General features: G+C 40.5%; 1 protein-coding gene and 1 pseudogene across 1 annotated transcript in view; one reads left to right on the forward strand and one right to left on the reverse strand.

Moving 5' to 3' along the window:
- The window catches only part of PDGFC (platelet derived growth factor C), a 205,917-nt gene that overhangs the window by 19,454 nt on the left and 173,608 nt on the right, over positions 1 to 12,855 (forward strand). The window lies entirely within an intron of this gene.
- On the reverse strand, positions 6,112 to 8,788 carry LOC123583810 (annotated as a pseudogene).

Here is a 12,855-nt window from a genome sequence, read left to right on the forward strand (position 1 = left end):
TACATGTTCTTGAAGATTTCTATTTGATTTTCTACATAGTAATGAATAATTGCTATCTCCCTCAGTGATAACTGACAATAAATAAATATTACATTTCCTAAGAAACTTGGTAGTGTCATCCTAGGTCTGTGTGTACTAACTAACCTATAATTTAGGCTAACTCCATCATTATATTGTGACTTGAGATGCTTTGTTTCTGACTGCTTCATGATTCCTCTTATATTTTATGGAAAATACCTTGTTTATTTAAGTGCAAAGAGGATGTTGGTGAAATGAGATATTTAGTAAATGCTCTAGGAAAAAAAAGAAGTTTTGATTATTTGAAAACCCAGCATTTTAAAAGCCAACAGATTCATGCTTTCCTAAATGTATAATGCCTCATGTTATAAACAGGGCATTTTTTGTTTCGTTTCAGTGGATGTATTAAAACAGGTTACACAGCAAGTCAGCTAATGTGACCAATCGTTGTCATTATACAATTTTTTGGGGAAGGAAGTCTGAAGCAGAAGAATATTCCTGGGGGGAGGATTTCTTTTTTTTTCTACCAATTTAGACCTTCACTGGCAGTCTCTTTCCCCTAAAATTTATGCTTGAAATGGCCCAGAGATTTTAAATGTGGGGCATGTTAGGGGCCTTAAATACGTTGGTGGATTTAGGAATGATTTGCTTTGAACCTTCTTGCAGTGAATCTTCAGTAGAAAGCAAGGATTTTAATCTTTCCAACCAGATGGAGTGTGGAACTCCAGGCTCAGATTTTGGCTAAATTGAGAAAGACCTTTCTCTGGCTAGGTTAGTATTATGAAACTAAGGCTGGCTCTGGTACCGGGGCAGGGATTTCCTTCTTTTCATTATTATTTACCATTTGAATTGTATTTGACAGGTTAATATCAAGACCCGCAACAAGAAACCACTCAGGAGTCCTGGTTAACTTATGCCCACTTAATGACATATCAGTTGACATTTTTATTCTGAAATCTTTGCCAGTTTTTATCATTGACTGAATTTTGCATTCCATGAATTTGTAAAGCCATTTAGCAATTCAACAGTTCTAAATTTCGAAGATCTATATATCTGTGAATGTAAGTAGAATGTTTCCAATTGCAGCACTGCTCTTCAAGTTTCCTAGTGAATTGTGGGGGCGGGGGAAAAAGGCAAAAAAAATCCTTTTTTCTACCCTTTTAGGTTCTGTTGTATGTGAATTTAACTGACAGAAGACAAATTATCAGGAAAAAAAGGTATATAGATTTTGTTAATATTTTTAGTTTTATGTGGACAAGGGCTTTACAGAAAGGAATGAAGAGCTCAAAGTAGCAGTTAGACTCAGAGGCTTATATACCATTTTAGCAAAGGGCTATAAACTGTGGGAGAATTATTGGCTCCAAAACACATGGGGAAGGGTCGCCTGGCTGCCTCAGTTGGTGGAGCATGTGACTCTTGATCCCAGGTTGTAAATTCGAGTCCCATGTTGAGCGTAGAGATTAGTTAAAAATAATTTATGCCATCTTCGCAAAGGGAAATTTATGCTCTGCTTTTAGGCAGATAAGGGGAAGACAGAGAACTTTTCCTGCATTTGTTGATTTTCACTCGCTGTGGGCTCAAAATAACCCTTCTGCCAAAGCTGCATATTTTGGGGTGGCATCTCTTCATAACCATCAGATATAACAGTTGGCTTTTTCTAACAATCTGTATGTTCTAGAAAAGGGGCATGGGGTTGCTGGTGGTGTGTGGGGATGGATGCTGGTTGCTGGTGCTTTTGTACCTCTGAGCAAAGCTATTTTTATTTTCTGGTCCACTCCTTCTTCTCCTGTAGGTAAAGCTGACAGTTACAAATAATATGTCATCCGGTTTTTAATAGCTTCTGCCAGGACTGGATCTATACCATCTCAGATATTTCCTCAAACAGGGTAGGGAGGAGGGGCAGGGCGAAACAGTCTACATCCTCATTTGTGGCATTCTTGATTTCCGTAGAAAATCCGAGGTCATTCTAGTAATATCCAGTTAGGAAATGTGAAGTGTTATGACTCACTTTATTTTGGCTTTGCACAATATAGAAAATTTCTTGGCTAGGAAGGAATTCCTTTTCAAACTGCCAGTCCTCCCCAACAATTCTGAATAGGTAGTTCTCTCTCTGCACATTCTTTTGGGTTTAACTGCTGTGTAACCTCCTAACCCCTCATTAATAATTTCCTGAGGCTGGTTTGTTATAAAGAAACATCGCAGCACAGACTGTATGTGTGTGTGTGTGTGTGTGTGTGTGTAAGTAAGTATGTGAGTGTGTGTGTGTATGTGTGTGTGTGTGTGTGATTACTCCTTAATGACCAACTCAAATGGTATTAATGCTCTGAAGGAAAAAACAAGTGAACATTAGCTTCTTTCCCATTAGTGCGCATGTTAATCAAGGAGATCACACCCTGAGGCAGAAAGTAATGAATGCTTTTTAACTTCTCTTCATTATTCAAATTAAATGGCCCATTTTCTATATTGTACACACATTTCAATGGCTTGAGCATTTAAAGGAATAATCATGGATCTTTCAAAGCCTTCTTAATATCAGGATTCCAGAGAATAAATTTGTCTCTTTTTGGTTCTTAACAAGGACAAGAACTCGCCAAGGAACTGAACGTGTTTTGAGATGGGCATTTGGGCTTCCATTCTTCTACCCTGTAATCTCTTCTCACCTTTCTCGTATTTCAGCTACACATGCCATCGGTGAATTTGACACTGGTCCCGTGTTGGTCAGTAGAGCAATAAACCTCCCACGAGAAATGCTGTGAATTATACACAGTTGTTGTTACTCATGGGATTTAGGGTGGTGATCAAAATGTGGTGTCCTCTTGGGAAAACCCTCACACTATGCTAAGTGAAAAAGCAGGGTGACAGTAGCATTGTAAATGTTTTTATGCATGCCCACATACATCTTTCCACATAAGTAGAAAGACTAAAATGAAGTATAGTCAAATGTTATTAGAATTTTGTCTAGAGGGGCTGTAGGGGTGTTGACACCCCTACAAAGCAGTGGGGGTGTTGACATTTTATTTCCTAAAATACATTTAGGATTTGCTAAGTTTTCCATAATAATCTTATACTATTTCTGTCATAGAAACAAGGCTGTGCAGATTCTAAGCCTAATTTAAACAGTGAGGAAGGGGGGCAAATACAAACAATAGCCTTTTCTTCTATTCTAAAGGAAAGCACCTAAAATGCAAGACTTGTTTTTTAGAAGCTTAGGAGATGGCATTCTGAAAGGTGGCCCTTTGGGGTTAAGATTTAAAGTTGACTCCTAATTTTATCCCAGAGGCTAGATGTGGATAAGCAAAGCAGTAAGGCTGTTGCGGCAGCCGGTGAGGAGAGCCATCACAACAATTATCTGTGTTGTTTTTGGCACTTTGCAGGAAATGTTGTTTTCATAAGACCTAAGAGTTTTGTCTGGGAAGAAAGAAGATAGCTGCCAACATTTGGCACCATATGGGATTTTCTTCTTTTTTCTTTTGTTTCTTTCCTTTTTTAAAAAAAAAAAAAAGCTTAGCGTGTAGTCTGTACATCCTGCTCTTAAGCCTGAAAGATCAAGAAAATATTATGGGGTGTTTTTTTCCCCCGTACACTTGCTGGAAACATCTGGAACATGCCATTTGTTTGCACACCACAGGCTTTAAGAGTGTGATATAAACCATGATAAAAACCCAAAATCAAACCCGTGCCTTCCTTTGCAGCTGCGTTCTATAGCGCACTGTGAGCCAGGGTCTGTATTGACCATACAGATGCTTGCCAATCACATTTATTGAGCCTGGTGGATTGAGAAACCGCACGTTACTTGCCTTTCTAAGTACAGCGTGTCCTTCAGGCATACCAGCACCTGGTCCCTCATGGAAATCAGGCAGCTTCTGCCTGTGCTGCATGAACCCTGGGGCTGCATGCTCACGCGCTTTGCAGTATGTAAGCTCATCTGTTCGGTGAGCCTTTTAGAAATTCAAGAGTAAAAATTATTTCAGATTCCAGGTGTAAAGCAGGTAGGAAATTCTCCTCTAAGGAATAATACTATTTCATTTTTGGAAGAAATACTATAGCTGCATTTATGACACTAAACTTTCAGTTAAGGGAAAGGAAAAAAAAAAAAAGACGAGTGGTGAAGACTTTGTTTTTTTATACTTGTGATTGAAATTATACCTCAACCGAGGCTCACATTTTGGGATTTCACCCATGATAGGTTCATCTAACACATAAGAAATGAAATAAGTAACAAATAAAAAACCCAAATAAACAAAACCCACAAAGTAACGAAAAACTACATGTTTTGTTTCCTGCATCTCATTTTTCTCATATTGCTCGTATCCTTCGTCGTCATGCCTTCATTTTGGTGTTTAATTATTATGGTTTCATGTCTCAGGTGAAAACTTCTGTCTGCAGAGTCCAGAAGCCCCTCAAAGTGCATTGACCTCTGAGACTAGGATCATCTCAAGGGAGAACTCTACATTAAAAGGGAGTTTTGAGGAGGAAAGTAAATTTGGAGCTTTGAGTAGGGAAGGAAGTGCCAAAGCAACCCTGTGTGTAAATTGTGGAGGGTAGGGAACATCCACGGCAGAGGCCTGGGGGGCCACCGCTGTGTATATATACAGATCCATAATAGGAGATCACTAGTCAGGGCCTTGTGTGTGTTCCTCCTTTATTTCCCCATTGGTCTTCTGCCTTGTTTACTTCTTGGTGTCAAGAATCCTAAGAGATCCAAGGGCGATTCCTTTTGTTTCATTCTGCTGCCCTCCTTTCCTTACGCAGTTTAAGATTCGTAATGGTGACTCATGACCACTGTGCTATGAGAGAGTTGGAGCCGGGTGATGCACACGCACGTTCCTGCGTCCAGCCCTTCTCAGCTTTGGAACAGACATTACTCTGGCCCTCTACTCTCTTCACCAAAATAATTGTAAACATTACTTCAAGCATTCTGAAATGAACCTGAAGATGTCTTTTTAATACTTTTGTCCTGGAAAGTTTCAGGGCTAGCAGAGTCTTTAAAAAAATTGGGAACGTGCCCCCGGGAGCGACTTAGGTATGGTCTCGTGGAGTCCTCCTTGCCTTGTTTTCCCAGAGGTGAAGTCATTTTCTTAGTCATGTAGATCTTGGAAGCAGGACCAGAAGACAAGTGTAGCCCTCGGTGCTGGGCTCTGTCGGGCTCGGCCCAACATGCTCCGTTCAGGTTGTCTTGTTGATAAACAGCTGAACTCTTGAGGGAAGGCAGGAGCTCTTCCCTCAGTGCTTTGGCAATTTTGAGCTCACACGTTGCTCAGAAAACGGATTTGTCCTTTAACAAATACCGTGCTCACTAAACGAAGAAATAGTATCAAGGCCTTTTGTCAAAACAGGTAAAAACCTTGCTCTAGCTTACTCAGTTTATAATTTTCATTGCGAAGCAAATGAAATCATCTTGGGTGAAATATTGGGTCGTATGCTTCCAAATGGGTTGGTCTCTTTTTCCGATTTATACATCTTGTATTTCCGGGTAGTTTGTTTACCATATGCGGTGAAACCAGAGCTACTATTTTTGCCTCAACCCGAGAACATGTTCAGTGTTCTAGGTGGCAGATAAGGAGAGACTTCAGCCTTTCACTTCAGATTTCTTGAGTTTTAAAAATTATTTTCTCCATATCTTCTTTGTCAGAGGTGAATAATATTAAGTAGTACTTTCTGCAGGACTCACCGTACTCCTATCTGCATATTTTTGTAGGCTGTTTTTTTTTTTAATTTTTTTTGACGTTTATTTATTTTCTTGAGACAGAGAGAGAGACAGAGCATGAACAGGGGAGGGTCAGAAAGACGGGGAGACACAGAATCTAAAACAGGCTCCAGGCTCTGAGCTGTCAGCACAGAGCCCGACGTGGGGCTCGAACTCATGGACTGCGAGATCATGACCTCAGCTGAAGTCAGACGCTTAACCGACTGAGCCACCCAGGCACCCCTCTGTAGGCTGTGTTAATAGGTGGGAGGACATAACCTACTTTGTCCAGTTTTTTTCATAAACAAAATGCATGCTCCACAGTTTACAAGAAGATTAAAGCATGATGTCGTTGGAATGATATTAGCAACCAAATATGAGAAGAAGACAGAATGCGAATTCTGATTTCTTAGTGTTCAGCAGTTGGTTTGGGTGAGACGTGGCTAGCTTGTGGCAGCAGAAGGCTGGAATCCTTCTGGTAAGGGCCCAGGTGCTTCAAGAGTCATACTGAACTCATGAGCACCTCTGTTATGATAACAGAGGACAGTACTGGATAGTTTTCAGGTTAGAAGTGAAACTAAACTGTTGAGTCTGTGTGGTCATTAAAATTCCCGAGGTGCTTTTTGCAAGATTATGAGTGTTAGCCATCCTCCTGGCCAAATGAGTAATTGCTCTGTCAGTCGGCCCCTGCAATTTCATTCGTACAAGGTCATCACATCCACTCCTTGAGCTGGACTGTCACAGTAAGGGAGAATGGCCTCTTAAGGGAGATGGGACAATCTCTTTAATTAACAAACTCATACATTTATGAAGGTTTTTTTTTTTTTTTTTTTGCCCCTGCTTTGAGAAAAGATAGCAATTGTTCAGCTTCTATAAATTGGAGTTTAGTTTTTTTTTTTCTTTTAAATCTTTGGTTTTTGATTTAGTTTTTTTTTTTTGTAGGAGAAAGCATTTTGCTGTCTTAAGTTTTCCCTGTGGAAGCTATATATGTGTGTCTTGAAATACTGGAAATATCTAGACTATTTATTTGTCTAGGGGTGAATAGGATGCCCCCTGCTCGTTTGTTCTTTCAATGGGAACATTGAGCATTTATTACGTATGCAGCAGGATGCTAGACACGGGCGATACAGCTGTGGACAGAACGTACAAAACCTGTGACCTCATTGAGTTTACACTTGAGGGAGGAGAGGAAGATGACAAACAGCATACATAAGTGAACTGCCAGTAGAAGAGAATATGATCAGTGTTGAGTATTGGGAGACCGGGAGTGTGTCTGGTTAGAGAACATGGTGAGGTAATACAAGCAAAGAATATTCAAGTAAGCCCTGGGGGGGGGGGGGCCCACTCAGGTGACTTGTTTGAGGTGGTTGACGTCTTCGTTGCTTTGGAGGTGAGGGGCAGGTGCTCAGGAGCTCTTGGTGGGCGGGCCTGCTTCCTCTTCACCATTCCAGGCTGTGGCTGCCAGGATGGCTCCGGCTCTGAGAATGGCAGCAAGGGCAGACCTGGGCCCCACTGGTGCCTGATGCTGCTGGGGGTGGCCCCGGCATTCTTGCCCATGGTGGTCTGCACGTAGGAGGTGGCGGGTTTTCGCTGGCCGGATCTCTGCTCCACGACCACCACGCCTTTGTCTTCAGCCGGCCGGCGCCTCCACCCTCACGGGCTCGCGGGGAATCAGCCTGTCGTAGCGGAAGTTGCGAGCTTTCAGGTTATGGGGCTCGGTGCCGCGTGCCCGCTTGGTCCTCCTCATCCGGAAGCGGGAGCAGTTCCGCACCACCATCCGTTGCAGTGGGTGGACGTGGCGGCAGCTAGAATTCCTAGATATTTCCTAGTAGTCCTCTCACTACTGCGCCTGGAAATGGAAAAAGCCCACCGAGCTGCCTTTGACCTTGGAGTTGAGGAGATAGATGGGGGAGAAGACCTTACCGCAGGGCCCGTGGGGAGTGGCAAGACCCTAAGAGGAGAGTGTGGCTGGCAAGATGGGGCACAGCTGGGGAGCCGGAGTGAGCTGAGGAGACGAGTGATGCATTTTATAGGGATGATTATTTCTGCTGGCATGAGTGGGGGAAGGGAAGAAATGCCATCCTGGTGCCTTAGATCAGCATGAAGTAGGTAAGTGGTCAGTGAGATTTTGGATATATTTTGCAGTTGGAGCTGTTAGAATTGCAGGCGGACTGGAAATCAGGAGATGTGAATGGATTGGAAGGAGCAAGGCCAAAACTCTCGCCTGTAGGTCTGGACACGCATCTTGGTCTTTGGCCTGTTGTTTATGTCTTAAAAGTCTTCAGGCTACCGTTTGTTAACTGTTCTAACTAGGTACCAGTGGACACATGAATTGACTGTGGCAGGGAAAGGCTGTAAAAAATACAAGTTGGTGATGGATTTTATAGTTCACTTGTAATAATGATAAGCAATCAATGTATGTGAGGTTTAGATCAATGAACGAGAAGGAAGCAAATGTCGTATTGATTTGGAACACTATTACCAACTGCTTAGCTAAGTGGAAGGATTTTTTTTTTTAATAGAGGCAGGTTATACTACAAGAAGAAATTCCATTGAATAATAAATATAGTTAACAATTATTACGTGCTTACAGCACACCACACGTGCATTAGTATATGCTTTACATACATTAATTCCTTTAAACCTCACAAAAAAGCCTGTGAGGGCACAATTACTAGTATTATTCCACGTTTAAGGAGAATGTAAGCCATTTGGCCAAGGTCAAGTAGCTGAGCAAGGGTTCCAACGAAGACAGTCTGGTTCCAGGCTGTATGCCCTTAATCATGACATTATCAGCTTCCAATAGCTGCTTTAATTTGTTAGAACTACAGCTCTAATTTGGTTAGATGCTGAGCAGACTTGCTCAGCTTATGGTCACTTCTTAAAGGTAGGGAAGTCAATGAAGGCTCTAAATACCCTGAGGTTTTTGTCTTGCTAATGCCACATATTTATTTTCAGTAAAGGAAGCCTGGATATTTGGGATAAAAAGAATCCATAGAGGAAGAAAAGGCAGAGTGTGAAAATATGACTTACTGAAGTCTGGAACTGAGTTTAAATCCTGGCTTACCCACCTGTTAGTTCCATGGTCTCAACTTAGTCACTCAACCTTTCTGATCACCTAAGACTCCCAATTTGTAGAATTTTGAAACAGAGTTACCTCACAGAGGTGGAGTTAATGAAACTCCCAGCAAAATGTCCGGTCTACTTAATGAATTTTACTTTCTTCACCCATCTTTCCAGCCAGATAGGCTGAAAATGCACATAGGGGTTTCTAAAAATAAATTGGATAGGATGAACAAAAGAAAAAGCTTGATGTAGGGAGGCTAGCAAAATAATCCAATGTGGCTCCACAAGAGAACATTAAAGAAATAATGGGTGTGCATGTACTTAGATCAGTGCTTGTCAGACTCGAATGTTTATTTGAACCCTCTGGGATCTTGTTAAAATACAGATTCTGCTTCAGTAGGCTTGGGGTGGGGCCTGATAGTCTGCATTTCTAACATGCTCATGCGATGCTGATGTTGCTAGTCTGTGGATCACACCCCGACTAGCAAGATTTATCAAAATAGATTTCTGAAGTACGATGGGAAGTTAAAGTGGCTATCATTGAGGTTGACATCAGTGAGACAGTTTGCCTGAGCTTCTCAGAGATGAAGTGAGCTGTGTCACAGGTATATTTCATTCACTGCTGACCTGTACTATTGATACATCCAGTAATCCGGAGGTGGAGCTGGGCTTGCATTTTATCCTATCCACGGGGACAAGTTAACCTTAACTAGAAGGTGGTAGAACATTTAAGCATTATTGGTTAGATGGGTTCCTGGGCGAAGGGACTGAGTCTCTCGGGACTGCGAGACCACGAAGCACAGATGTTTTAGGTGGAATTCACTCACCGAAGAGATAATCAAATTAGACGATAGCTAATGTTCACTTTGGCCTTGTAATGAGTTTTTATGTCAGACTCTATCTCAGTGTGATAATCTGAGATCTATATGGCGTGTGTCTAACCCATGTTACTAAGCAGAAATATCAGAATTTCCCAAGAGTTTTAAGAGGAAACCATTCACTGTATTCACAGTCATGTTCACTTGTTTGCTCTGTAATCATAATATTGTAATTATTCATACACACACACACACACACACACACACACACACACACCACCTACCAGGTATTGTATACCTGCATTATGCTGTTCCTTTAATGTATTGTTACCAGTATTTTTGGGGACCTGAAACAGTCATGATAATTTGTTCACTTACTATTTCTCAGAAGGTTTCAAACTCTTGCCTTCTGAGTTACTGAGAAATGTCAAGAGATAGGGCATTGTTATTGACCACAAATACATTCTTCCTTATTCCTCAGCTTTCGCACAGCTGTAATGTTGCAAGAAAAAAGTGCCTATTTATGGAAATGTGTTTTCTGTCCTCCTGCTGAAACTTAAAGGCTTATTTTAAAGTATTTCTAGGGCTGCCACCTGTTAAATGATAGCAATCTTAGGCTTTGTAGATATTTTTATCATGAAAGAACATAAGCTAGAAAAATAAAGTACGTTCGATGTTGGAAAATGTCATAGACTTTTTGAATCCTGTTTGTGTCGAGCGTGTGGACCCTCCTCTTCTGGCCAGCCTTCAGGAGTGCCTGTGAGCACAAAGGAATGGCATGTATTTATACTTGTGTAAATAAGATCCTGTATACTTTCCACTGAGAACATGCAGGCAGCCCTTTTATGGTCAACAAGGGGTTTTCCCTCTGGCCTTTAGGCAGACCACAGGGCTAGGCGCCCAGGAGTGTATTTTTGATATCATACAGAATAGTTTCACAGCTGGCTCCCTTTTATAAAATCTTAGAATTGTTTTGTTATGCTTGCCTTTACTCATTAATAAGTCATTCAGGAACTTATGAAGGGTTTTATATAAAAAGTCCAAGTTGTATTATTTATTTATTTATTTTTAAATTGATTGATTGATTGATTGATTGATTGATTCAAGTTAGTTAATGTACAGAGTAGTATTGGTTTCAGGAGTGGAACCCAGTGATTCATCTCTTACATATGACCCCCAGTGCTCATCCCAACAAGTGTCCTCCTCAATGCCCATCACCTGTTTATTAGCACATCCCTCAACCAGCCTCCCGTCTAGCAACCCCCAGTCTGTTCTCTGTGTTTCAGAGTCTCTCGTGGTTTGCCTCCCTCTATGTTTTTATTTTATTTTTCCTTCCCTTCCCCTTTGTTCATCTGTTGTGTTTCTTAACTTCCACATATGAGTGAAATCGTATGTTACTTGTTTTTCTCTGCCTGACTTATTCTGCTTAGCGTAGTACCCTCTAGCTCCATCCACGTAGTTGCAAATGGCAAGATTTCATTCTTTTTGATTGCCGAGTAATATTCCATTGTACATATATACCACATCTTTATCCCTTCATCAGTTGATGGACATTTGGGCCTTTTCCATAATTCGGCTATTGTTGATACCACTGCTATAAACATTGGGGGGGCATGTACCTCTTCGAATCAGCATTTTTGTATCCTTTGGATAAATACCTAGTAGTACAATTGCTTGTTGTAGGGTAGTTCTATTTTTTTTTTTAAGTCACCTCTGTTTCTGTTCAATTTTTAGCTTTGTTACTAGGTTTTGCCTGCAAAATGGATAATACTTTATGTGTTTGATTATATCTTATGTTTAGAGTTGCTAGTGTCCCTTTAAGGGATATATAGCATCTTATTTTATCATTTAAGTAACTTCAAAATTTGTCTTTGATGAAGAGTCTTATGCATTCACATATCCAAAAAATTATTAAGCAATCTAAAAGTTGAAAGCAGGATAATGGGTGAGTAATTTTAGAAAACATAATTGAGCAAATATGTATTTCATATTTTGTTTTGATTTGACATTATTTTTAACAGCAGTTAGTATTAATGTTGATTTTTTAAATATTTATTTATTTTTGAGAGAGAGAGAAACAAAGTGCAAGTGGTGGGGGGGGGGAGAGAGAGAGGGAGACACAGAATCTGAGGGAGGATCCAGGCTCTGAGCTGTCAGCACAGAGCCTGATGTGGGACTTGAACTCAAAACTGCCAGATCATGACGTGAGCCAAAGTCAGATGCTTAACTGACTGAGCGACCCAGGTGCCCCTATTAATGTTGATCTTAATAACATTTTAAAACATATTAATTCTAGAAAATGACAGAGCTAATGATAAGCCAGTCTCTTTTCCTTGAAAGATGGTTGGATGTCCAGCTTTGAATCCAAGATTTTCTCTAGAACTACAGAATAGTTTGTGGAGAGGCATTCATTTTTATGACTGGTAACCCCCCATCTTGTCCATTTTCTCCTTTGTAAGAAAATAACTTCATTTTTAGTCATTTTCTATAAGTTATTCAACTACATGGAAAACGTTTTAAATAGCACTGTTTTTAAACTTAACCTTTCACTCGTCTCAAAGACCTCAGTCCATCCCTTCAGATCTTGGCTTAGTAATCACTACATTAGTATAACCCTCCCTGTTAATTCACTAATCAGTACTCATTGACAACCAACTACGTGCTCGGCCATTTGTCCTCAGTCTTCTTGGTCTCAAGATCTTTTTATATTTGTGAAAACTATTGAAGATGCCAAAGAGCTTTTGTGTGGATTATGTCTATTAATGATTATCATATTAGAAATTAAGATTGACAAAGTATAAACATATTGATTTATTCATTTAGAAATAGCAAATTCACTTAAAAAGAGCAGTGATCAACATATTAATGTTAATGTAGCTTATGGCGACAATAATTATATTCTCCAGAATAAAAACACTTAGAAGAGTGGCATCGTTTCACATTTTTTGCAAATCTCTTTAGTGTGTGGCATGCTGGAAGACAGATAAATTCTCACATCTGCCTCTGTGCTCACTCTACTGTGATATCACATATTAAGTGATCTCAGTAAAACTTGACTGCACACTTATGGGAAAATAGCTTTGATCTTATAGACCAACACAAGGGTCTTGTGGACAGACTCCCAGAGGTTCCTAGAACATACTTTGAGAACCTCTGGTCTAGGGTGTAGACCAGGGTACAAAGAGATGCCAGTCCTGGCCCTTGTGAACCTGAGGCTTATTCTCATAATACTGAGCAATTTTCCTTCTTAATTTGTACTTCTAACTC

This window comes from Leopardus geoffroyi, chromosome B1 (assembly GCF_018350155.1).
Source record: "Leopardus geoffroyi isolate Oge1 chromosome B1, O.geoffroyi_Oge1_pat1.0, whole genome shotgun sequence".
Classification (NCBI taxonomy): domain Eukaryota; kingdom Metazoa; phylum Chordata; class Mammalia; order Carnivora; family Felidae; genus Leopardus; species Leopardus geoffroyi.